Here is a 23,958-nt window from a genome sequence, read left to right as displayed (position 1 = left end):
TCAAAGGCTTCAGTTATAAGCCATTAGTGGCTGTGGTTGGGGATACATAGCCTAACACCGAGGCAGAACCCAGGGAAAGGTGCATTTAGGATAGGCTTTGAGAAAATGGCAAGAGTTTATCCCCAAAAGGAAACTATAAAGAAAAAATAGAAAAATGAACAAAAATTTAATTTATATGTTCTCACTTCCACGGAGTACACTTTTAGGTTTTAAGGCAGTATAAGGAAGCACAAAGAAGACAGCGTTCATTTCTGCCACAATTTTTTGTTTTCTAAAACAATATCAAACTAAAATGAAAAGTATTTTCACTTTAATTGTGAAAAAAGCTTAATGGCCATAGTCTATAAAGAGCTCACATGAATTCTTAAAAAGTTATAAGAACTCAAAGAATGTTGTTTATTTACAGCACAAATATATACTGACTGCTATCTATTACCAGGAGTAGTGATGAGCTTGACTACTGAGTGGAAACCAAGACAGACATGGCTCATGACATTTGTTTTGAGAAATTACAAATTTAGCCAGCAAATTATGTAAAAAGACATTCTACATAAGAAGAAAATGCAACAATTAAACTGAAAAATTCATATTTCCTAGTACCAAAAATATAAAAATTAATATATTAATAAGGTATAGTTTTTTTGATCCAATAATTTGCAGTAAAAATAGCATACTCACATATATTATCGGTGACAGTATAAATTGGTATGAACATTTTGGAAAACAATTTGTCAATGTGCTTAAGGAAACTAGAAAAATTTTATATCTTTGGTTTCATTCATTCCTGGAAAGTTATCCAGAGGTAATAAAGCCAAAAGAGAATGTTATACATAGAGCTATTAATTGCTTCAATACTTATAATAGGTGAAGATTGCAACATTATTTATAATAGCTAAAAATTAGAAACAACCAACATGTCTAATTATAGATGGAAGAATGGTTAACAGAATCATGGGACATCAGCTGGATGGAAAATTATGCAACTATTAAAATGAAAACTGTGAAAATTATGTGGTCAAATGGAAAAGGATTATAACTAGAATGTAAAATATATGTAAAATTGGCTCTATTTATGAAAATACATATGTAAATAGGAAAATAAGAGAAAAAGACTATATAAAATTGAAATAATTGTGTTAGAAAAATAGAATTATGTAGTTTTATTTCTTCTATTATTATTATTATTATTATTTTGATAAATGAAAATGGATAGAGATTCAGAAACAGAGTACACCAAGTCAGATAAAGGAAGCATGGGTTCACACACATGCCATAGGAACAATTCTAGTTTGACCTAATTGTAGAATATGAACAAATAAATAAGATCATTTGTAATGCTATCCTGAGTTCAAATTATTGAGAGCCTTCCAACTCTGGCTAAGAAATTTTGATGTCATTACACAGAAAGAATTAATCGAAAGCATACGTTTGTAAAAGCAGCTAACGGGATGAGAACTGTAAACCAGAAATGTTCATTTGACCAGCACCGCAGAACGAATTGAAGAAAAAGAAACTGGAGCTTGGGAGACCAGAGAAAAGGCCACTGCGATAATTTAGATAATTGTGATCAGGCTGTGGGAACCGGGAGATGAGCGACTGAGATAATAAAGACTGTGTGCCGGGTACTCTCGATCCATCCATAAGCCCCACTCTACCTGTCTGTCCCCAAGCTGATCTCTTACGCTTTCCATCGAACAGATATAGAAATTGGGAGCAAATGCAGAGTCACCAGGTTCTAATACATAGCGTTAGATGTGTAATTAAAATATGTTTTTAAATATGATTTAGTGAATTATGTGAATTATGACATTTAAAATGTTATAATTCAGTGAATTATGACATTTAAAATTGACTGAGTAGAGATGCCCTTACCGACAACGGAAGGTAGAGCCCGAACCGTTTGTCGGTGTCCCCAGGTCACGCCAGAAGCTTCCAGCTAAGGTGTATCTCTTCAGAAATGTGCCAAACGGACCCCTGTATGTGACTCAGGCTCAGTGGGGCTCCCTAAGGCCTCTTCGAATATGACATCTCACTTTTCGTGATTTCCAGCACCGCTAGTCCTTTCGCATTCTGACCCATACCTTCCTTTGACCTCAGCTAATCGCTGCACTTTTGAGATTTAACTCCCAGAAAGCTCAAAAATGGATCCCCCAGATCCACTGAATCAGAATTTTCAAGGAAGAGGCTGGGCATGTGACCAAGACACTTGCGAGAAACACCTACCCCAGCTCCCCTCTCTTGTTACAGAGAAGGGAATGAAGACCGAGTGGCCACCGGCCAAGTTCAGGTTTCCCGACTCTTAGCTGGGTGCTCTTTCCATCACGCCACCAACACCACGGAAATCTCTGCCATTTTGGAAATCGAAACGAACAAAGAGCTCTTGGGGAGTGTTTCTTTTTCTTTTTCTTTTTTTTTTTTCTTTCATAATAACAAACACTCTTGCGCAGCTACTCATAAAATGTTAATTGCTCTCCCCTCTCGACGGCGTCCTGAGTTTTAAACTATTAGCTTGAAGCATTACCCATTTTGACAATAAAAGCTAGTCCCTTTTCAATATACCTTCAATTTTTTATTTCTTATAAATATTCAATTGAATATTTCCATTTGTGGTGCGAGTTTGCTAATTTACTGGAAGTTGATTCTATTCCCCGGAAATGTCACTTGGGTGGCCCTGCTGGGCTAAAATGGAAATTCTAAGTACTGATTTTTGAACCCACAGTTCTGCATAGGATTCAACAGCTGTTTGCTTTCTCCAGGGCATTTGAGAATAACCGCACTTTCAAGAGTCATCAGAAAGACTCCTCTTTGAAAATAGCAGCTTTCCTGGAGATAGGATTCATATTTTTAAAATACAAAGAACTTAACTATGATGAGATGATTACCTACAATTCATATTTTATTGGTAACCCAGCATGGAACAGTTTTTCATTGAATTAAGCTATAGCATATTGGTGAATTAAAAACCCAACGTAGGCGTTATGTTTCCTTACTTGATTACGTAAATACTCGACCAATAGAGTATTTGTGAGACTATGTTAAAGATCTGCTTGCACTTGTGTACCTCATCTCTGTGAACCCTCAAATATGATTCAGTAAAACGCCAGTGATATTATTAGTGATAAAGATAACAGTCTCATCTTCATAGGCAAATGGCCCATTAACCAATAGCTAATTTTGAATACCGGAAAGACATTACACACCCTTCAAAAGAGAGCTTGAAAAACCCGATGAAAAGTTGCAAAATAAGATCTCAGGAGGTCTCCTAAGAGTGTGGAAAGAATAGGTTTTTCTCCTCTGGCAGATAAATCTATCACAACTTAAATTCCACTCAGAGGAGAGGGCAAAGTTCAATTTGTGAATCATTGGATATCCTCATTATCCAATTGAGAAATTAATAAATTATTTTTGGAGCCCAAGGAATATCAAAGATGACTTCATATCTACTAGTGCTTCCTCTGCTTACACCCAGCACTTCTGAAAAGTCAGGGGCCCAGATGCAAGCGCCTCAGAGGCCTAGTGACATGTGAAGTAAGTTGAATCTGAGAGCAAATGGGACGGTGCACTAGCTGTTCGCTAAGGTGGCAGCAACAACCTGGCTTCTCTCGTCTCACACCAGGATTTCAGAATCCTAGGGAAGACCTCGGTCAGCTGCCAGAAGCACGAGTGGCTCTGGGATGAGCGAGGTGGCTTGGATTTGTAATCAGACATGCCAGAACATTTCTATTTGGCCTTTTGGGGGAGAAGACAATGTCACCAATTCGCGCTCTGTACACGGTTCTAATCCGACAATGCTGACCCTCTCCCCCACCTTCATACGTTCCTTCATGTATAGACCTTTTTTTAAGGTGAACTTTATTCTCCAGAGCTCTTGGCCTCTCTTGATGGTAAAGAACACGAGGCGTTTTTTCCTTGTTGCTTAGAACATTAATACATCAAAACAGGAAAATCTCTTCTTATAACCTACCGAGAAAAGTGTACGTTTCCTCAAAATCAGTTCATTGATACCAATTAATGGTGTTTCGTAAGGGGAGTTGAGGTGGTGGTTCTCTGCCTTCACTACCTCTTAGAATTACTTGAGATCAGAAGCTTTTGGGGTAAACCTCGGGTACAGAGCCTTTTTCAGAAGCACTCAGGGTTGAGATCCTCGGCCAAATAAAGTTGTTTTTCTGCATTGTCATTTAGTATTAAGTGATTTCTTTTTATTATGACATAGCATTTATTATGACATAGTATTCAAGATTTCCTCCACTGTGCTGAATTCAGGAAAGTAGAATGTGGAGGGTGGATGACGAGGAGGGTACGTACTTATTCTGCTTAGATATCTCATCGCCGTCATTTATTTATTTCCTGTGTCATCGATGGTCCCAATCGAGCATTTCTACCTTCACGGTATATCCTATGTGCTGTTCTTTCTCACAGTTGCTGTAGTAACTGTCATTTACTACCTTATTCTAAAGACTACAATTGTGACATAAAAAATAAGGTTCAGCTGTAGGTGTGCAGATGGCTGATATCTGGGTGAATGAGAAGTTCTGCTTCTCTTTTCCATCTTTCTGAAACTACGTTTGCTACACGTTCCTGTTCTTTTTCCCAACACTTCTCTTTTTAGTAGGGAAATAAGACTACTTTCTGTGAGATAAATACATACTGGATGAAATCAGAGATGTTTGCTGTACAGGGCAAAATGAGCCACTGAGCTGTAACTTAATTCAAACCCTACCTAAAGAGAGTGTGTCCTGGATTCTACTTCCGGGCATATCTGTTGCAGAAACAGATGCACAAGGTTTTTTGGGAACCAATTATAAGTTTAATCATTGTTAGTAATTATTGTTCATTTATCATTCAGTAATCTGTGGTTCAGTTTCTTACCGAAAGCTGCTCTTATCGAATGATAATTTTGTCAGCTTCAGCTCTAGGTGCTAAGTCCAAAGGCATTTAGCCATAGCAAGGAGTCAACATATGCCAAATAAAGATAGAAAGTAAAGTTTAAACTTGAGCCTGTGGCAGAGGGACCAGATCTATGCCGAAGGTCAGGGAAGCCTCCCCCATGGAGGTGAGCTGTATGGAGCTAGATTGTCACAGCAAAGTGAGGCATGAAGGAGAATGGTGATCACTGCTAACCTCTGTAGCACATTTACATGACCGCCACTGCTGTCAGTGGGACCCCTGCAAGCAGAGACGGAGAGCCAACTCTAGCTGGACAGTGCCAAGACTTTTACTTACACAACCTATTTTCCCCATACTGTACAAGGAGACATTGTTTGCCATACTTAACAGATGCGGACGCTGAGACTCCGAGTGGAATGTGAGCCCAGGCAGTGTTTAAGCCCAGTTCTGTCTGAGTCAGGAGGCTGTGTTCTCAATCACTGCCCTGTGCACCCCAGAGCATTTATCTTGAACATTCTAAAATTTTATTGCAGATATCCTTGGGGAATAAACATGTGACAAATTATGATATCTGAGATCTGCTATAACATTCATTACATTGTTTTAACTGAAACTTTTGGGCAGTTTCCATCTTGTTCTGAAACAGACTCCCAGACACTGAGTTAAAAATGGCTATCTTCCTTATGAAGGATGCTCCGTCTTGTGCTGGATGGTCACGGATCCAAAGGATAAAGTGCTAATGAGTTCTCTTAAGAGAGTGTTGGAAATTTGTCCTTTTGAGCTCTGCATATGTCAAGGAATTCAGCATACATAATTGGAATTAGAAGGCTGGATATAGTACAAAGTAAATGGCATTTACAATTGCTGGGTTATAGATCTGCCATTTCATTGAGGTAGAAGTAGAATTCAAAAGCTATCATGCAGATCATCCTTCTTTTCGGTCTTTCTCGTTCTTATCGCTGTGCTTCTTAGAGATGGCCTTTAAAAGCTCTTATTTTGTTTCTTTCTGCACTGAGCCTTAGCTACTGCCACCACTTAGCGTCTCCCTCTGTGACAATCCCTCTGCGTATCTCTTTGTCTGTCTGCCTCTCTATAGGTCTCTTTCTGAATTCTAAGCCCTATACATCATAGGTTTTTGTTTATTTTTGTCTTGTTTCATTCTATCTTGTAATCTTCATAAACCTTGAAATGTCTTTCCTTTTATTCTTTGGACTTTTGGACTATTTCATATTTACACACTTTTTTTTTTTTTTGGTTCTTTTCTCCCCCTGCAATGGCTCCTAGTTTCTTCTTTAAGGTGAATTTCATGTCCAGAACAGTTTGCAGTTATTTGAAGACTCCTAGACTGTACGCCTCATGAGGGCAGGGACTGTGTCCTGCTCAGAATTGAGTGCTGGGTGTCCATCTATTCAGAGCCTGAGCACAACTCACACCTCAGAAATGGTGATTGGATGACCAAGTGTTCACACAGTAATACACACATTTGAATATAAAATAATTTTATTTTCATGGCAACTCATCACAACAAAGTGCTTTAGGAAATTAGAAAAGATAGATTTTTAAGGTCATTTTTGAAGAATTGGAGTATCATTGGAAGAAGTGTTTAGTCCTTAGCCAAATTACATTAAAAAGGATATTATTTGCTTTTGATGTGTAAGTTTGGCTAAGTAGTTTTGTGTAGCAAACTGTTTCAAGCAACCTGTTTAAAAACATTTCTCTAATTTATGTAATTTGGATATGAAGAGTTTCTTTTAAATGTTATTTTGAAGTCTGAATTGATTAAAATATACAGCAAAGTACAGAAAATATGATATAAGATATCCATGTATCCACCAAACCAGATTTAACAATATTAACCGTACTTCTTTCAAATTGTTATTTTTTTAAGAAACAAAGCGTTTTATGTAGCTAAAGCTTTAGCCAATTCTTTTGCTCCATTCTCAGTGGGAACTTGCATTCTGATGCTAAAAAGTACATTCTCTTTCATATTCTATACTTTACTTTTTCTATACCATATGTAGGATACAGTACGATTCTGTCTGAGAATTTTACAAAAATAGTGCCCTACTCTACATTTTCTTATCATTTTACTCAATATTTTGGGTAGTTAGCCATGAAATATATCTACATATAGTTCATTTATTTTCATTGCATGTAGTATTTCCTTTCATGAATAAGCTATAAGTTTATCCACTTAATCGTCAGTTTTCTTACTACTGCAGTGTTTTAATGAAATTATTGTATTATTTGTTTGTTTATATTTGCGTATATTTCAAGGGTAGAATTAGTTGTCCTAAAATATGCATATATTTAATTTTACAGGATTCATCTTGTTTTTTTTATATTCTTTCCCCCCCCTTTTCTTTCTAAGTTATTTTCTATTTCATTTAATCTAGGAGTTATGCTGAAATTTTTAACTTGTCAATTTGAATTTAAAAAGTTGAATTTAAACAACATGTCTGCTAGGTTTCTGAACAATAAAAATACTTCAGAAAGTTTTAACTCCAAATATCCTTCTCCCTTCTTTCTCAAAGCTTTGAGTATATGATTCCGTTATTTTTGTATCTGCGTTGTTTCTGTTGACAAGTCTAAAGTCATGCTAGTTTCTAGTCCATTCGAGATAAATTGCCTTGTCTCTGGTTATTTTTAATCTTTTCCTTTCACTGTTTGGGATTTATTTATCCTCTTCAGGACCGATTGTGATCTTTAATCTGATGATTCATATCTTTCATTGACTCTGGAAAATTTTCAGCACTGCATCTTTGAATATTACCCCTTCCAACTCCTCATTATTGTCTCCTTAGAAACTCTTGTTAGATTATGAATTTTTAATTCTACCTTCCCTACCCTTTAACCTGTCTTAAATATTTTCTCTATTTTATGTTGTGCTTTGTATTTTGGGTAATTACCTCAATTTTATTTTTCAATTTACCAATCCTTTCTTCAATTATATCTAATCTGTTGTTTATCTACTGAATTACCAATTCTTCACATTTTGCTGGTGGGAGTTTAAGTTAATATGACTTCTCTGACAGGCCATGCAACAATATGTATTTTTTTTTTAATTTTTTTTATTTTTTCTAGGCGAGGCAAACCTTGGTTAACCTCACAGATTGCAAGGACCTTTTCAGCTTACAATTCCTTATTATTATTATTTTGTTACGCCTACAGCACCTGGTCTTCCTAGGTGGTCTCCCATCCAAGTACTAACCAGGCCTGACCCTGCTTAGCTTCCGAGATCAGACGAGATCAGACTTGTTCAGGGTAGCATGGCCTTGGACTAATATGTATTTAAAAACTGAAATATTTTCATCTCTTTAAATTATGTAAAAAGTCTTATAGAAATTTGTCTAAGGAATTCATTGGACAATTTGCTCATTGTAATAATATAACAACAGTACTTATTTCAGTGTTCCTAATTGTATGAAATGAAATGTCTATTAGTAAGGGAATGGTTAATAAGCCAGTCACTATCTATGAGATGAAATACCATTCAGACAATAATGTTACTGAAAAAATATTATGGAAAACTATTATATTTTAGGTATGGTAAAGCATATTGAAAGGAATATGGATAATACAACACATTTTTGTGAAAGAAAAACATTTAGCAAGAAAAATGCTATTGGGATATAAATCAACAGACTCACGTCAATCATTTTTGGTCGATGAAATTAAGAATTATTTTTACTGTTTTACATATTATTTTTTAAAAAATTCTAGAATACTTAAAATTTCTTTGTAATAATAAAAGAACAAATTTGTTTTTATAGTGTTCATATTTTAATAGGACACAGAATAGTTTTAAGCAAAGAGAAAACAAGCTTATTGAAAATTTAAGAAGTTAATGTAGCAAGTAAGACATTATGTGGTATAATTTCAGTGCAGGCAGACGTATTCAATTCGAAATTATGAAAATAAGATTTATTATGCAGTAAGACCTAGAATCTAATTGATCATGTCTAGAAGGAAGACAAAGCTAAATGTTTCAAAGTTTTGTGACTTGGAAAACAATGGTACAGAAACTGCAAATAATAGAATTATATTTTGGGGACATAGAACTAAGAACTAAATCCACACTGTACCTTAGCCTTTAAGGGGCTAACCTCTTATGAAAATCTGTTTCAAAGAACCAGCTGCCTGCCTTCTGTGTTATTCATTGATGGCTAAAAAACAAACAAACAAAAAACTATTCATTTATTAATTCAGCCAAAAATGCACTAAGAACAAATTATACAACACACACTGTTAGGTCCCAGGAATATATCTATGAACAAACATTCTAAGATGATAAATACAATTACAGTCTATTCATGACTGTCCTCTTTTGTCCGATCTTCCTTCAGTTCTGTCAAATTGTTTTCAAAACTGCCTTCTTGGGGAAAGCGTCCTTTATCACCAATAACGCCTTATTCGGTTCCATTGCTAATGCCAAGTATAATCAGCTGGTAGTAGATGCCTGGAACTCCATATGAAATCATATCTTGGCTCCATGGGAAACAATGCCGTACTTGATTAGTGATGTCTAGCAAGACTACTGGATGGAGAAGCATCAGCGATTGTACTATCCGCTGCATTTCATCCCATTGCCTCCAGCCTACTGTAGCTCCAGATTACTTAATTTTTTCGTTAATGCATTATCCTTTTGAAAGCATGGCCTAAAAAATATTTCCTCCTCACAGAGTATCCATAGTGAAGATCACAAAGATATAATACGAGCAGACTGAGAAGTATTGCATTTGTACTGTATTTTCTGGTGGAATTTAAGGACCAAAACCCCTTAAGAACCACAGTGCTTAGTATCGTGCCTTTTTCTCTGTGAGAATGACGAGGACTAATGGATGAAAATCTATATATGATATAAATGTGCTTCCAATCTGTCAGGTTGTTTTGCTTGTTATGGATAGTTGAAGACTTTGATACAGGGGTCTTGGTTGTGACTCCAGATTATTCTTCCATTTGTCTTAGCCCCCTGGGCTTGACCTGGTTTTAAGCAGGACTGCTGTCCCTGCTGTCACTGTCAGAGGGCTACCCTCCCCGCCCCCCGAAATGTGTCTCAGGATCCTCTCACTTCCGCTGTCAGAGACTTCCCAGTCTCCTTCCCTTTCAGTGAGTAGGCTGCTATTGATTAAAGTCGCCTCCAGACTGAAGCTCTTAGACAAAATAGATGGTGTGTGCGTGTGCGTGCGTGCGTGTGTGTGTGTGCGTGTGTGTCAGTGCATGTGTATGTGGCCATGCGTGTAGTTGGGAGGTATTCTGAGATTCCTCTAGTGAATTTTTATTAAAAATAAAACTATTGTTTTGCTATTGTAGTAACGTTACGTGAGACGTAAGCATTCAGAGACAGTGGGAAAATGAACCTCCTTCTCACTATCTTTGCAACTTCATGTGAATCTATTATTATTTAAAAATAAAGCATTAAAAATAAATGCATAAATAAGAACTTTTAAAACATGCTCACTGGCAACTACAAGCATCAGTGGAAGAAAAGCGAGTGCTCTCAAAAGACAAAAACTGGTTTGCAATAACCTTCTGCAATAAGACCCTGCTGACACAGGCAGGGGAAATACATTCCAACATCCTAATTCTATGCTGCAAAAATAAAATACTTCAAAGAGGACGGCTAGACTTTTCAACTATTTTTTCTTTTTAATTGACTAACGTAAAAATGGCTTGCCTACTCATTTTTCTTTCTGAAATAGTTCTTGATCTAGATGGAAAGTTTCAATGATACCTCATTCTCTTTTTCAGAGTTTGAAAAACTTATGAAACCTTCACTAGCTAGGTTACTTAGAAAATCTTCTGCTTTCTTCTTCACTTCAATGTCTCACAAAAATCTCTTAAAAGTTAAAGAAGTACTAGTTCACTTATTTTTGTATACGTGTATTTTTTATTTCTATGGACCTCAATACTTTTTAGTACTGATTAGACCAAAAGTCACAGCCCTCAATTACTCTATTTTTGGAGGTAGAGGTATCAGAGGCTCTCAGGGGAAAAAAAAAAATTATTTTTCCTCCTCCCTTTTTCTTCTATTATATTATGTGCTATTTTGAAAACATTACAAATTATGAATTGCTTTTATTAAACCCTCCAGTGATTTTCAACTCTTAAAAATAGTATTGTTTATTGAGAGCGTATTAAATACCAAACACCATGCTAAGCACTCGGCAAGGCTTTTCTCATTGAATCTTCGCAGCTACATTCTTAAGGGAGGTGCTGCGAAGTACGGAGAGGTTAAGCGTCTTCCCAAGGGCACACAGCTAGTCACTAGTAGAGCCTTTCCCATGCAACCATCGTGTTCTGCTTCCTACTCTTAGGCGATCGCTCTAAAAATTGTTATAAGTTTTGAAAAGTTATCACATTATTTTCCCTCTAGTCTCCTAGTGAGCCTCCCTGGCTTCACAGGAGCCCGCGGAAGGCACGGTGGGGTTAGTCTGAGATTTTCCCGCACCCCATGAGCATGACCCTAAACCTTGCGTGCACATCCCCCATGCGATATGGCAGCAGCTCTGCTCTGGTTTCTAGTTGACTCGCAGTGCGCAGAACGTGCAACTGAGTTCTAAGTTGATCAATAAAAACATAGCACAGGGTGAGTTTGTCCTCTTGGTCCTCTCATCACTGTATTAAGTTGTTGAAAAACTAGCTTCATCAGGGTTTCATAGCTACTATCTCCGGCTAACATATTTGGAAAATATTAGTTTTTCTCAATCTGATGTATTAGTTCTCAAAATTAAAAACGAGTATGCGTGAGAATGTTAGTAAGCCCTGAGTAGTCAGTGCAGGGGTGGGTGGGGTGGGCACACAGGCATTTCAGATCTTTGGGCACAGCCTCCTGAGGGAGGGCTACCCCCCGCCCCCTCCGAAGTGCCTCTCAGAATCCTCTCACTTCTGCTGTCTCTCACCCTCCTGAGCCCAGGCTTAGCAGTTCTACCCACATTCACTCTGTCCCAGTCTTGCTTCTTATTGCTATCTCTGCTTCTGGCTAGAACTCCACCACTGGCCTTCCGATCAACTAGGTAACCTGCAAGCACCACCCCCGCCCGCCGACCCGCCCCAAACTGCTCCTGTAACGTTTGAGCTTCTTGATCCTCAACTGCATGCAGTGATCACTGTGAGGAGGGAGACCTCCCCGTGAGAGGCCTAGACCCGCTCTTCCGTGCCTGAAAGAATGCTGAATAAGAAGAGGTTTAAATGAGATTAAGGAAAAAACAAAACAAAACAAACTTTGTTTCCAAATGTTAATGCCAATCTGTCTTCGTTCTGATTCTTAAAACGTGTGCTTGAGAATCCCGAGGACTCACTTTTCCATCAGACTCCTCGTACTCTCTGCAGCCTTAATTCTGGAAGTACAGGAGTACTGGAAATACTTTAGTCTTCCTGGAAAAGTATTTGCTAATGTCTGTTTCCAGCCCCGTGCAAATCCACGGAAAAGAATCCACCTAAATACAAGGTGAGTGGGGAAGGGAAAGTGGAAACCAAATGGGAGCGAAGCAACCCGGATAGTGCTCTCTAGACCTTCCCCACATCGGGCTGTTCCCACTCTTGGAAGTAAAGGCCCTGATGCTAACTGATGGAGCCACATCCCACTGCAGAGGAGGAACTTACTCATATGAGGAGTTGGTCCTTTCCTTCATGGTAGGGTAGCCGCATGTCCAAGGCCAAAGCCTCTTACCACGTTTGTAACCTGCAGGGACCACAAAAACCACAAAGATTCTTTAATTCACCCTAGGCTTTTTAATTTCAAACATAGAAAAGTGCACCTTGGTTCACATTTATTAAAGCAGTACCTCTAGTCTACCAGAAAAAAAACAAAAAATGAGAGGCTCTAAAACAGGCACAACTAGGACAGGCTACTCAATGAAAACTGCTTTTAATTGTAAACACAAAGAAAAGCCCAAACCAAATTTCTCTTGGTAAGGGGCATCTCTGCGCTATGTGGCCCTTACAACCTCTTTGAGAAATGGCTGTACATTACGATGGTGGTCTTAAACTTAGTAACAAATACAGTTCAAAAATGTCCTCAAAAATATATATCAAAATAATTTTATAATGATATATAATAATTAATTTCAAACATTAACGAATGTCTAAACTGTCTAAACTGGGATTATTTCATAATGTGGTAAAAGTCCCATCAAACCAAATCGATTTAAACATTTTGTAATAGGGTGGCCTAGCTGAGACCGATGCTAATAGTTTTCTTTTGTTCATTTACCCATATGTCTATTCACTCATTCAATATTTATTGGGTGACACGGACATAGTCCCTATTCAAGGAGCTTGTGGAGTAAGCAAAGAGAGAAGGCATGCCGTGGGAAGCAGTGTGGATAAGTAAACCGTAGCACAAAGAGGTTAAGTTATCCAAGGACACACAGCTAGTAGGGGAGTATAAGGACTCAAACTCAAACAGGTTCTAGAGCCTGTGTTCTTAACCAATATGAATCTGTGCTGCTTCTACTTGATATAATTAAATGTGCTGTTATATATTTTTATCTCTTGTTAATTTGCTTCCATACCATTTAAAACATTTTGGAGTCTTCTTATTAAACCATATCCACAGAATTCATCTACCAATACAGAGCCAGTAACCAAAACTGACACATTAATTATCTCCCTACAGATGGCATGATTTTTAAACAGTTGATACAGTCAAGAGCATATGAATCTCTAAATGAGTATAGAAGGCAAAACAAAGCTGGAGGAGCACATGGGAAATAGTGGGTGATTCAAGGAGACTTAGTGACATTTGTGTTGAAACTCAGAAGTATGAGTTAAATGTCATGTCTGAGGAAGTGAGGTAGAACAGGACCTCCCACCAGAGGGCACAGCTTGAACAAATGTAGGACACTCTTAGGACCCAACGTCCGGTCTCAAGGATATAGAAATAGACCATGTAAAGAAGCTACAGGGACCAACAGAAACCTGTATCAAAGTACGGCAGAATATCATGCTGAAATTATTAATGAGTATGTCATATGAGCCAGGATCTACACTTTGCTAAAGTCAAGATAGATTATGTCCATTATTTTTCCTTAATCCAGCTGTCCTGCCATTCTGTCATAGAAGAAGATTAGATCAGTCTAGACCAGTTCATAACAATGCCAGCAACCTGTTCTTCTGTAGATGTTTTCAAATTGATTTTTGGATGATTAATTATATAGTCTTTTCAGTCTAGAAATTATTAGCTAATAATTCTTTGGGTTCTCTTTCCTTTGACTTTTTTTTTTTTTTTTTTTTTTAAAGAAGCATGATAGATTATAACATCTCTTTCTTGGCATAGGACATCTCACTAGGAATTCTTAAAAATGGCAGCTATTAGGCTTAGGATGACTTTCACCAAAACTTAGAGTTCCTTGTCGGCAAGTCATCAGGGACTGTGGTGAGAATAGACTACTTATCTAAGTAATCTGCCATCTGTTCTTATCTAGAGTAACATGGTTTCCTGTCCTTCAGTCTACAACTATCATTTCTGTTCAATAATGTCTTTCTTGGAACTATCAAAACTCTCTATTAAAATCATCCTTATGATCAGTGATACCCATCGTGCATCAATGGCAATTTCTTGTGGAAATTCATGATTACAACTGGTTAGTATGAAAATATCAAAGAATAAAATCTTGCATTCGGTTATACTCTAGGGAACAAATAGAAGAGAAGGAGAGCCAGCAGTAAATTAAATAGGTAATATGGCAATAAAGGTGACCTGACTTTTTTCTTAGAAAACTAAAGGCATGCAAGAGATTAATTTTGAAACACAGAGAAATGTTAAGACCTAGTGATGAGTAAGTCAGAAGGAGTTCTTTATTCACATGATCTGATCTGTAATCTAGCTTATAACCAGGAACTGCTTTTCCTGTTTATCAGTGGTGTCACACAGAATATAGTATCTTATGAAACTGAAAATTAGGCCGGCTATCAGCAAAATTACAAAGGTCATTTTTTTTCCTTTCACACGAAAATATCACTCATATTTGCAACTGTCATACTTCCTATGTCTATCACCCCTCCCCTATCACTTTCTTTCCCAAGAGACTTTCTCCCCACCTTTAGGGACTCGTTTGTTTAATACTCCAGCCCCTAACGTGTGAATGAGAATGTACAATTTCACCCAGACATACCTGCAAGTTGTTAGGCTTTTGCAAAATCTTAAATCAAAGGAATAATCCCAGGTAACATTTTTCAAAATTAACGTGGGACATTCTTTAAGTATTTGTTCACATCAACTCATTTAATTCTCTCAACTATCCTGTGTTGTAGAAGCAATTGATGGCCTTATATGATAGGTGATACTACTGAGGCCCAAGTAACTTCCTCAAACTAGTCACACAGCTGATTTGCAGCTGGCTTTTTAAAATACCTGTGATGGAAACACTCTTATATTGCCTTATTGCAAGGAACTTTCTGGAAAAAAGTTTTGCGTTTGCTGTTTTTCTCCTCCTCGTCTTTTTGAAATTCATTAATTTTTTTCCACATCTGATTTTTTCATTTAGAACTTTGCTACTATAATTTCTCCAAATATGATTCGGTTCTGTTCAAAATATATTTCTACTCTCTAGTCTCTTATTTTTATCTTATACCAAATGTATACACAATCATTTTATTTTGTTTTGTTTTGTTTGGTTTGGTTTGGTTACCAAGTTGGCTAGAGCCACTATTGCTCAAAACCCATGGGAAAAGTTATAGTTCTGCTCAGGATCTCCTAATAAGTTTTTTTTTTGTTTGTTTTTTTAAGTGTGATGAAGTACATTATCATCTTTCTTCGACCTGATGTGTTGAAACAGAGATTAGCTATTATGATTACCCATGAATGGTTACAACAACATAGAAAGAGAAATCAGATTCATAGGTTTAATATGCCTTGCCTATTTGTCATAGTCGTATTTTCATCTTGACAGAGGGTGTATGGCATTTTTATGAGAATAATCAGATAAAAACCTCATTCGGTCTTATTCAGTCCACATTTATATTTATGCCATCGATAAAGGGTAGCCTAATCCTAATTTGCATGTATGCTATCTGGTTTCAACAAGTCTAGGATTACAGTTAGTTGGAAGATTACTGTGAAGAAGACTTTATCCTCTATTAGTTATTTACAAATACAGTTTACATAGGAAAAAGTAGGATAAATGTTTAGTTCTTTCCTAGAATTAAGAGCAAAGAGTCAGTGCCCTATTTATTTCTTATTGGTATATAATTGTAGGTATTTTTTTAAATTGGTTTCTTTCTCTCTCTCTTTTTTTTAAAATCTGAACTCATAGGTTTTTGCGTAATTTCAGTGTTTATTATTCTTATTGATGTTTAAACTGTTCCAACTTTGGCCAAGGGGAGGCCATAAATTTATTTTTTACATGACTCGTTGCTGCTTGAAAGCCTCCCTGCTTTGGGGCATAATTAAAGGTCCCAAGCCCACCATGAATTTTATCTGCTCGAACCCATTGGGATCAGCCATTCTTCCAAGGAGCCCAGGTTCTTTTAGAAAGAAACGGTGTTTAAAATCCAAAATTTAGGTCATTGGCATGCTAATTGCTACTGGGTTGTCATTTTTTTCTAGACCCCTAAATCAACAAAGCCAGGAAATAAGTATTTTTTAAAAGAAAAATCAATTAAGTTTATCGTAATATTTTTATCTTACGTAAATATTATAAAATTTTTACTTTTTAATAAATATATCTCTTTTCTTTCATGATAAAACTTTTATTACTAACCATATCAATTTAATTTTTTATTTGTAGTATCCTATTATACATACTTCAATTAAACAAAATTAGTGTAAATATCATTAGCAATTACGTTTCCAAAAAAAGTCTAAGATTTTCTTGTATCTATGTGAGTCCTTAAAATATATACTAATAAGGATATATAAACAACTTGTGGACTTTAAAGTGACTTGGAATAAGTATTTTCTGGGACATTAATTTAATGTATAATTATCCTCATTTATTTCAGTTTTTTATCAGTTTTAAGAGACTGCTTTTGTCTTTTGAATTTCATACTTTTTTAATAGGCTAAACTACATAACAGAGGAACTCTAGTTCTGGCAAAGTTAGAGAAACAGGAACTAGATTCACTTTCATCCTGAAACAACTAAGAAATAAACAAAACATATAAAAGAATGCTTTCGAGATACTGGATATCAGAAATTTTAGGACATTGATCCCTGAGAGACAGAAAACAAATGAGTTGAGCTCAATGATTGCCCAAGCTCACTGCCTCAAGAGGGGTAACATAGGCAGAGTGTGACAGACTCCCTCAATTAATGAAAGAGAGCTATGAACCCAGGAAGACCTAAGTAGCTTTATATTTTAGTACAGAGTATGGAAGAGAAGAGAGCTGTGTAAGGAGAGACCCCTGATATCTACAGAGGATCCCCCTCTAGGAAGTCAACAGAGTATTGGCCAGTGTGTGAGTGTGGGAAACACTATGCAAGCCTGGGAAATAACCATCCAAAGGATTAGAGTCAACAATTTCTAATGCAAACAAGGCTTGTTCCCAACCAGCCTGCAGGACCTCAAAATGCATAGGACATTAGAGTACTCTAAAGAATCCTGCCTCAGTAGTTGGGAATAATTAGTCCTAAACTAAACTCTGATCTAGCTCTACCTCATAATCTTAAAAAGCAAGATGTAGAAGATCAAACTTTTTCAAGTAATTTAGCAGTATCCCAGAACAAAGTTTAAGAATATCTATAAGAATGTAAAGATATCAAGCACCCAAAAATGTAAAAGTCACAATTTTTGGCACCCAATCAAAAGTTACCAGGCATGCAAACAAGTGGGAACATACAATCTGTCAGAGAAAATGTAATTGAAACTGATGTGAAAATGCCAAAGATGTTAAAATTAGCAGTCAAGAACTTTAATAAAGATATTTTAACTGTGTTCCATCATAGGTTTAAAAAGTTAATGGATGGCATGGAAAATATAAAAAAAAGACCCAGTCTGAATTGTTAAGGATAAAAATGTCAATATTTTATATTTAAAATACACTGGATGGAATTAATGTCAAGTTAGACATTGCAGAAAAAAATTAGTGAGTTAGACATAGTAGTAGAAACCATAACAAATGAAATGCATAGAGGAAAAAAATTAAATATGAGTGATCAGACTAATATAAATATAGTGGAGTTATTGAAGAAGAAAAGAGAGAGAGATTTAGAAACAATAGTTAAAGAAGTAATAGACAAATATTTTTTTAAATTTGATGACAGTTATAAACCTGCATATTCTAGAAGCTCAATGAATTCCTAGAACAAGAAACACAAAGAAAACTATAACAAGGCACATTATAATTATAAAACACGAAACTAATGACAAAAAGATCTTAGAGGCACCCCCCCCCAAATAAAAGGGCATGTGCAGAGGAACAAAGGAAAGGATGAGAGTGGATTTTTCATCTGAAACAATGCATTTAAGAAGACAATGGAACAACTTATTTAAAATATTGAGGAGGGAAACTGTCAATCCACAATTTTACATTCAATTAAAATATTTTTCAAAAATAAGAGACAAATAAAATTTTTTTTTCAGTCAGATGGATTTTCAGAATTCATCTCCAGTAGAACACACCATGAAAATATTAAAAGAACTCTTTTGGACAGAAGGTACATAATACCAGATGAAAATGTGGGTCAATAAAAAAGGAACAAAGAACCCTGAAAATGGTAACTCCATCGTTCATTAATGTTTATTCTATTTATTTTTATACATAAAAACTTTTAAAAAGATAATTCACTATTTAAACAAAAATAATATGTAATGTAGGATTTATAACATATGTAAAGTGAAATATATGACAGCAAAAGCATAAAATGCAGGGGAAAATATTTGGATAACATATATCTAATAATGAACTTGTGTCCAGAATATATAAAAACTCTTTTAAAAAACTCAATAATAAGAAATGGAACAATCCAATTGAAAGATGGGCAAAAGATTAAAATAGATACTTTACCGAAGGAAAAATGTGTTCCAAGTAAGCACATGAAAACATTATCAATATCATTAGTCATTTGAGAAATGCAAATTAGAGTCATATGACATTAAACACCTATGAGAACATCTAAAATTAAAAAGAGTGACCATCCAAGTATTGGCAGAATATAGAGGAACTGAAACTCTCACACACTGTTATTGTTAGTGTAAAACAGTACAATGACTTTGTAAAACATTTCAGTTTCTTAAAAAGTTCAACGTAGACTTACCATATGATCTCATGATTCTACTCTTTGGTATTTACCCAAGAGAAATAAATGTATGTCCATACAAAACTTCCACGTGAAAGTTCATAGCAGCTTTATTTGCAATAGCCAATTTCAGGGAGAAGGGGAGAGTCAGAAAATGCCCAGCAGGCAGAGAAATTATAAACAAATTGTGATATTTTAATATCTTGGAATAATTACTCTGCAACAGGAAAGAATAAACTATGAATATACGCAACAGTATGAATGAATCTGAAAACAATTACACTGAGTGAAAGAAGCCCAACAGAATGGATTACATAGTGTAGGATTCCATTTTTGTGCAATTTTAGAAAATGAAAACTGATCATTTAGTGAAAGAAAGCAGAGCGCTCGTTTTCTGGAGACTACAGGTGAATGGATGAAGGAGGAAAGGTCAGAGCAGGGGAAGAAATTGGAGGAGGTATTACAAAGGGACAGGAGAAGACTTTGTAGGTTGATGGATATGTTATCATCTTGATTATGGTGTGGTTCAATTAGTCAAAATGTAAAATTGTGTCTTTACATATGTGCTGTTTATTATATGTTAATTATTATATGTTAATAATATGTTAATTACATGTCAAGCTTTTTAAGCCAAAAAAAAAATAAAGATATAATAAGTTATTTTCAGAAAAGTCTCACTTTCATTCAAGTTCCTTCTACCTGTTTCCTGCCTCCTCCTATAGGTAATCATTTGTATCAGGTTTTTTTTTGTGTGTGATATTTTAGTGCTCCTTTGTACTAAATAAATATCAGAAAATGCACAAATATAAGAAAATGTGTTTATGTGTGTATATTTCCCCCTACCTGAGCCCCCGAATTATACTTTTGTGCATTTTTCTTTCTTCCCTTAACAATATATTGGTACATCAAGATTTTATCATTCATTCATTGTACATTGGTGTATAGATATTTTATCATTCACAGAATTTCTTTGTAGGGTTGTATCAGAGCTTATTAAATCAACAACATATTGAGGGGGCTTTCATGTTGTTTCTTTTCTTTCACTATTACAAATAATATCACAGCGAATAATCTTATCCATAAATCATTTCATATTTTTGACAGTTGATCTTTGATATAGATTTCTAGAAGAAGGATTGATGATAATGTTAAGAGGTAAATGCTTAGGTAAATGTTCTAAATACTGGTATTCCCAAACTTAACATTCTTTATTTTAGCTATTTTGGGAAACCTCAAAAGAGTGTGATATGATCATTTGTTATTTTGATGCAGCCCAATGTTGGACAATGCAAACTTTTAGGTTTATGTTACTGGGCAAATGAATCAGTCTAACCTATTGTCTTACCAATACATAGCAACACAGTTTCATAGATTATTTTTTGTGGAACCCAGGAATAGACCTCAAGGGTCCTGAACCCTGGGCCCTCTAGCAGGTACTTCACCTGTGAAATCAAACTCTGATTAATGTCAGGAATATGCTGGGGTCGTAACCACCTTATTGTACCTAATGAAAAGGCAAGCTGTTAGTCAGAATCTCCAACAGAGTTGCCAGTTGATAGCAGGTTTTGAAGATCCCGGAGACAGTGTGTAGATTGGAGCTTCTTAAAGGGCCAAATAGGATACTCACCCTTGTGGCATCCTTTTAGGGACTTAGTGGTGAGATGTGTTTACCCTGGCACTTGGGAGTATGCCCCTGGACGCTTTGCTCTCTGTAGCTATTTGTGCCCACATACATTCTCATCTCCTTTTCCTATATTAAAGAAATGTGTGCCCTTTGCATGTGGGTGGCTTTCTGCTGGTGTGTAGTGGTCAAGGGTTTAGAATTTGAAATAGACTATCTGAATTTGAAAGTGGTTCCACCACTTTCTAGTTGAATGATCTTGGGCACAGTGGATAACTTAGGTAGAATTTTCTCTTTTATAAAATGAAGATAATCATAGCACCTACCACATAGAGTTGTTATGGAAATTAAATAAAATATACAAAAAGTGCTTAGAATAAATGATGCCAGGCACACGGTAAGCATTCACTAAACTCATGCTATTATTTCTGTAATGACCATAACCTTGGGACAACCACTCATTGATGATGTATCATATGAATTAAAAGAACATTTTTCAGGGGCGTTTGAAATTAGGGGATTTTCTCAGCTTTCAAAGAGGCTTCCATTATAAATGTAAATGCCCCATTATGCACACGATACATATAACCATCAAATTATGAAGGATATACAGTGAGTCTGATAGTAAACACCAGTCCCTCCTTCTCCTAGGGGCTGCATTGTCCTGAGGAAGCCATGCCTTTCTCTACTTTGTGGCACCGTGAAGACTCTTTACATGGCTTTTGGTAGAAAGAGTAAATTCCTGCTTAGAGTCTTTCTTGAAAACAAATTCTACATTTGTGTAACATTATGGTACTTCCTGTTTAACCCCATTAAACATCCCTTGGCAGCAGTATCTTGGCAGGTTGCTGCTAAATACTTAATGTCCCTGCAGGTAACCCATTATTCTCAGAAAGGACTGCTCTCTGGACATTTGAGAGGATCATGACTGGTTTGATCAGAAGAGAGTGTGTGTGAGTGTGTATGTGTATGTGTATGCATGTAAAATACTGATTAAGGTCAACAGACATTTATAGATGATGATAGGTAGATAGATGATAGATAGATAGCTAGATAGAGAGATAGATGAATGATAGATGATAGATAGATGATAGATAAGCAACTTCATTTAGAAGGCCTCTTTTTATTTCCTATTAAATTTTAATTAAAGATAATTATATTGTTTTTACTTAAGCATTCCACTCGGGTGGAGTCAGCAAGAACTCTCTGTGAGATGGAAATTTTAATACATGTGTAGTGCATTTTAATCAGTTCACTTTTAAATACCTGTGAAGTATTTAAATGAAGGCTGAATAGAAGAGTTAAGTGCATGTAGACTGTGAATACTAATACAATGTTCTTTTTACTGTATGTTAGGAATCTTAATTTTATTTTAGGTGTCTTAGAACCATCACTTGTTTTGGAGGAAACGAAGTCCCAATTTACAGTGGAAATCAACAGGAAAGTGACCTATCTTTAGAGTGATGGCAGGTACACAGTAAAAATTCAAAAAATGAAAGATATAGTTTCTGTAATAACCATCGCCGTGGGACAACTACCTTTTGAATATGCGTTATATGAATTAAAAGAATATTTTTCAGTGGTTTTGGAATTTAGGAGATTGTCTATTTAAAGTAACTTATATTGTTTACAACTTTATAGGAGTTAGTAAATGATAAAATATAATATAAAATGCATTGGATTCTGTATCAAAAACCCGGGCTTGAGCTCCAGCTCTCCCACTAATTGTGTGAGGTTGATTTGCATGGCACTTCCTTTTCTCTGAAGGCTCATCTGAAAATGACGAGCTTAGGAGAAATTACTTCCATCGTTGTTTTCGCCTGAAATTCTGATTATTATTTGTAAATTGGAGTCAATCTGCATTTGGAAGCCAAGATTCCCATATGATTCGTTCAAACTTTCATGAGAAAATAGTTTTTCCCCCTCTCTTTTCCTTTTTTCTTTTGTTTTACCTGCAGACCTTCCCCTCATTCTTATTTGTGGTCCTGGGAAAATCCGTGGTAGTCCTATTATGTGTTATCCATCTCCACGAGTCTTCTCCAGCGAGTTCCCTTGTTGCATTTTGTGTACTGTTCAATGGCTCCCTCACCTAAAGTCAAAGGAGAGCTGAAATTTAGCTGAAATAGGGGCTGCATCCACGCTGTCCTCTGCCCCTATAGCTCTGATGCAGTTCAGCATTAGCCCAAAGGAATGAGTTCCTCCTTCTTCCTTATAAGTTAATAGAGACCCTATGCTCTCCCAACCCTAACCCCAACTCAGGGAACCATAGAGCTCAATTTGCTAGGTGCTTCTGGTTCTCCCAGAAGTATGAGACTTGAATTAATAAATTCAACACTGACTATAAAGCATGCAAAGTTATATAAAATATTCAAAATAATTCTCAGCCCAGGATATGACTTAATTTTACCCAGATCAATGTGTGTTCTCCCAATGTTTTTAGCCACCCCTGCCCTCTTGCTACTTGGCTGGCACAGTATGGCTAACCAGACACTATAACCTGCACCTTAACCTCCATTCTTTTGTCCTTTACCCGTAGAATTAGCACAGAATCCAGCCCCATGGAGAGGGCCCAGGTTTGGGGTTGCAGAGACAGATGTATAGAAAATTTGAGCAACAGGAACATTCTAGTTACTAGAGAGGTGTTTTATGGGGTGGAGCAGGAATGATGCTTTTACCTCAGTCATAGCCTGAATGATTTACACTCAACACTTCTTTGTACACCAAAGGACATCTCTGAAATTATTTCCCAGGTACTCTGATATCATGAAAGAGCTCACTGTAAATACAGGAATGGGGCCCTCGGGCCCCTCAAAAGTTAGATTTCTCCACCGTAAATGTATAAATGAGGATTTTGTGATTATACTTCAGTGAATTATGAATTTAATTAGTATCTCTCAGTTGACTTGGATCTGAGTAACCCTGAGACTGTGACACGCTTAAGTCTTTGGACCTGAAAAGCTGAGGATTAGCCCCTGGACCACGGTGAATTCATCAAGATAAATGTCACATTGGAGGTATTCTGACCATTGGTCAGCTCCCCTTGGCAGTACTCTTTCATCTTAAACAGAACTCCAAATACATGGCGTCTGGACCGCCAGGAGAGTTATATTGTTGTCTCGAGTACTTCTGAGCTCTATTCGAAGCCACTGTGTTCTCCGGTATTGTTGAAGACCCTTCCAAATTGTTTAGAGGGCTAGGGTACCATGATTATTAAAGTAATGAATTAATGCCTCTTTACCAACTCTCCGACAATGCCCTTTTATATTAA

The 23,958-nt window shown here is 36.3% G+C and overlaps 1 long non-coding RNA gene and 1 pseudogene across 2 annotated transcripts; both read right to left on the bottom strand.

Annotated features, from left to right (window-relative positions):
* Positions 1-8,049: 8,049 nt before the first annotated feature.
* Positions 8,050-8,168, bottom strand: LOC120611469 (uncharacterized; annotated as a pseudogene).
* A 3,786-nt stretch (positions 8,169-11,954) lies between these two features.
* LOC120611448 (uncharacterized) lies at positions 11,955-23,620 on the bottom strand. 2 transcript variants are annotated; one of them, XR_005655208.1, is made up of 4 exons: positions 23,366-23,620; positions 22,643-22,779; positions 12,493-12,571; positions 11,955-12,058 (listed from the first exon to the last, which is right to left on the bottom strand). It is a non-coding gene; the product is annotated as an uncharacterized LOC120611448 (long non-coding RNA). The 2 variants fall into 2 exon arrangements; XR_005655207.1 differs by having other exon boundaries at positions 11,955-12,571.
* Between the last annotated feature and the right edge of the window lie 338 nt (positions 23,621-23,958).

This window comes from Pteropus medius, unplaced genomic scaffold (genome assembly GCF_902729225.1).
Source record: "Pteropus medius unplaced genomic scaffold, Ma_sr-lr_union100, whole genome shotgun sequence".
Classification (NCBI taxonomy): domain Eukaryota; kingdom Metazoa; phylum Chordata; class Mammalia; order Chiroptera; family Pteropodidae; genus Pteropus; species Pteropus medius.
Note: the sequence above shows the minus strand (reverse complement) of the source record. Positions and strands in the feature narration are given on the sequence as shown.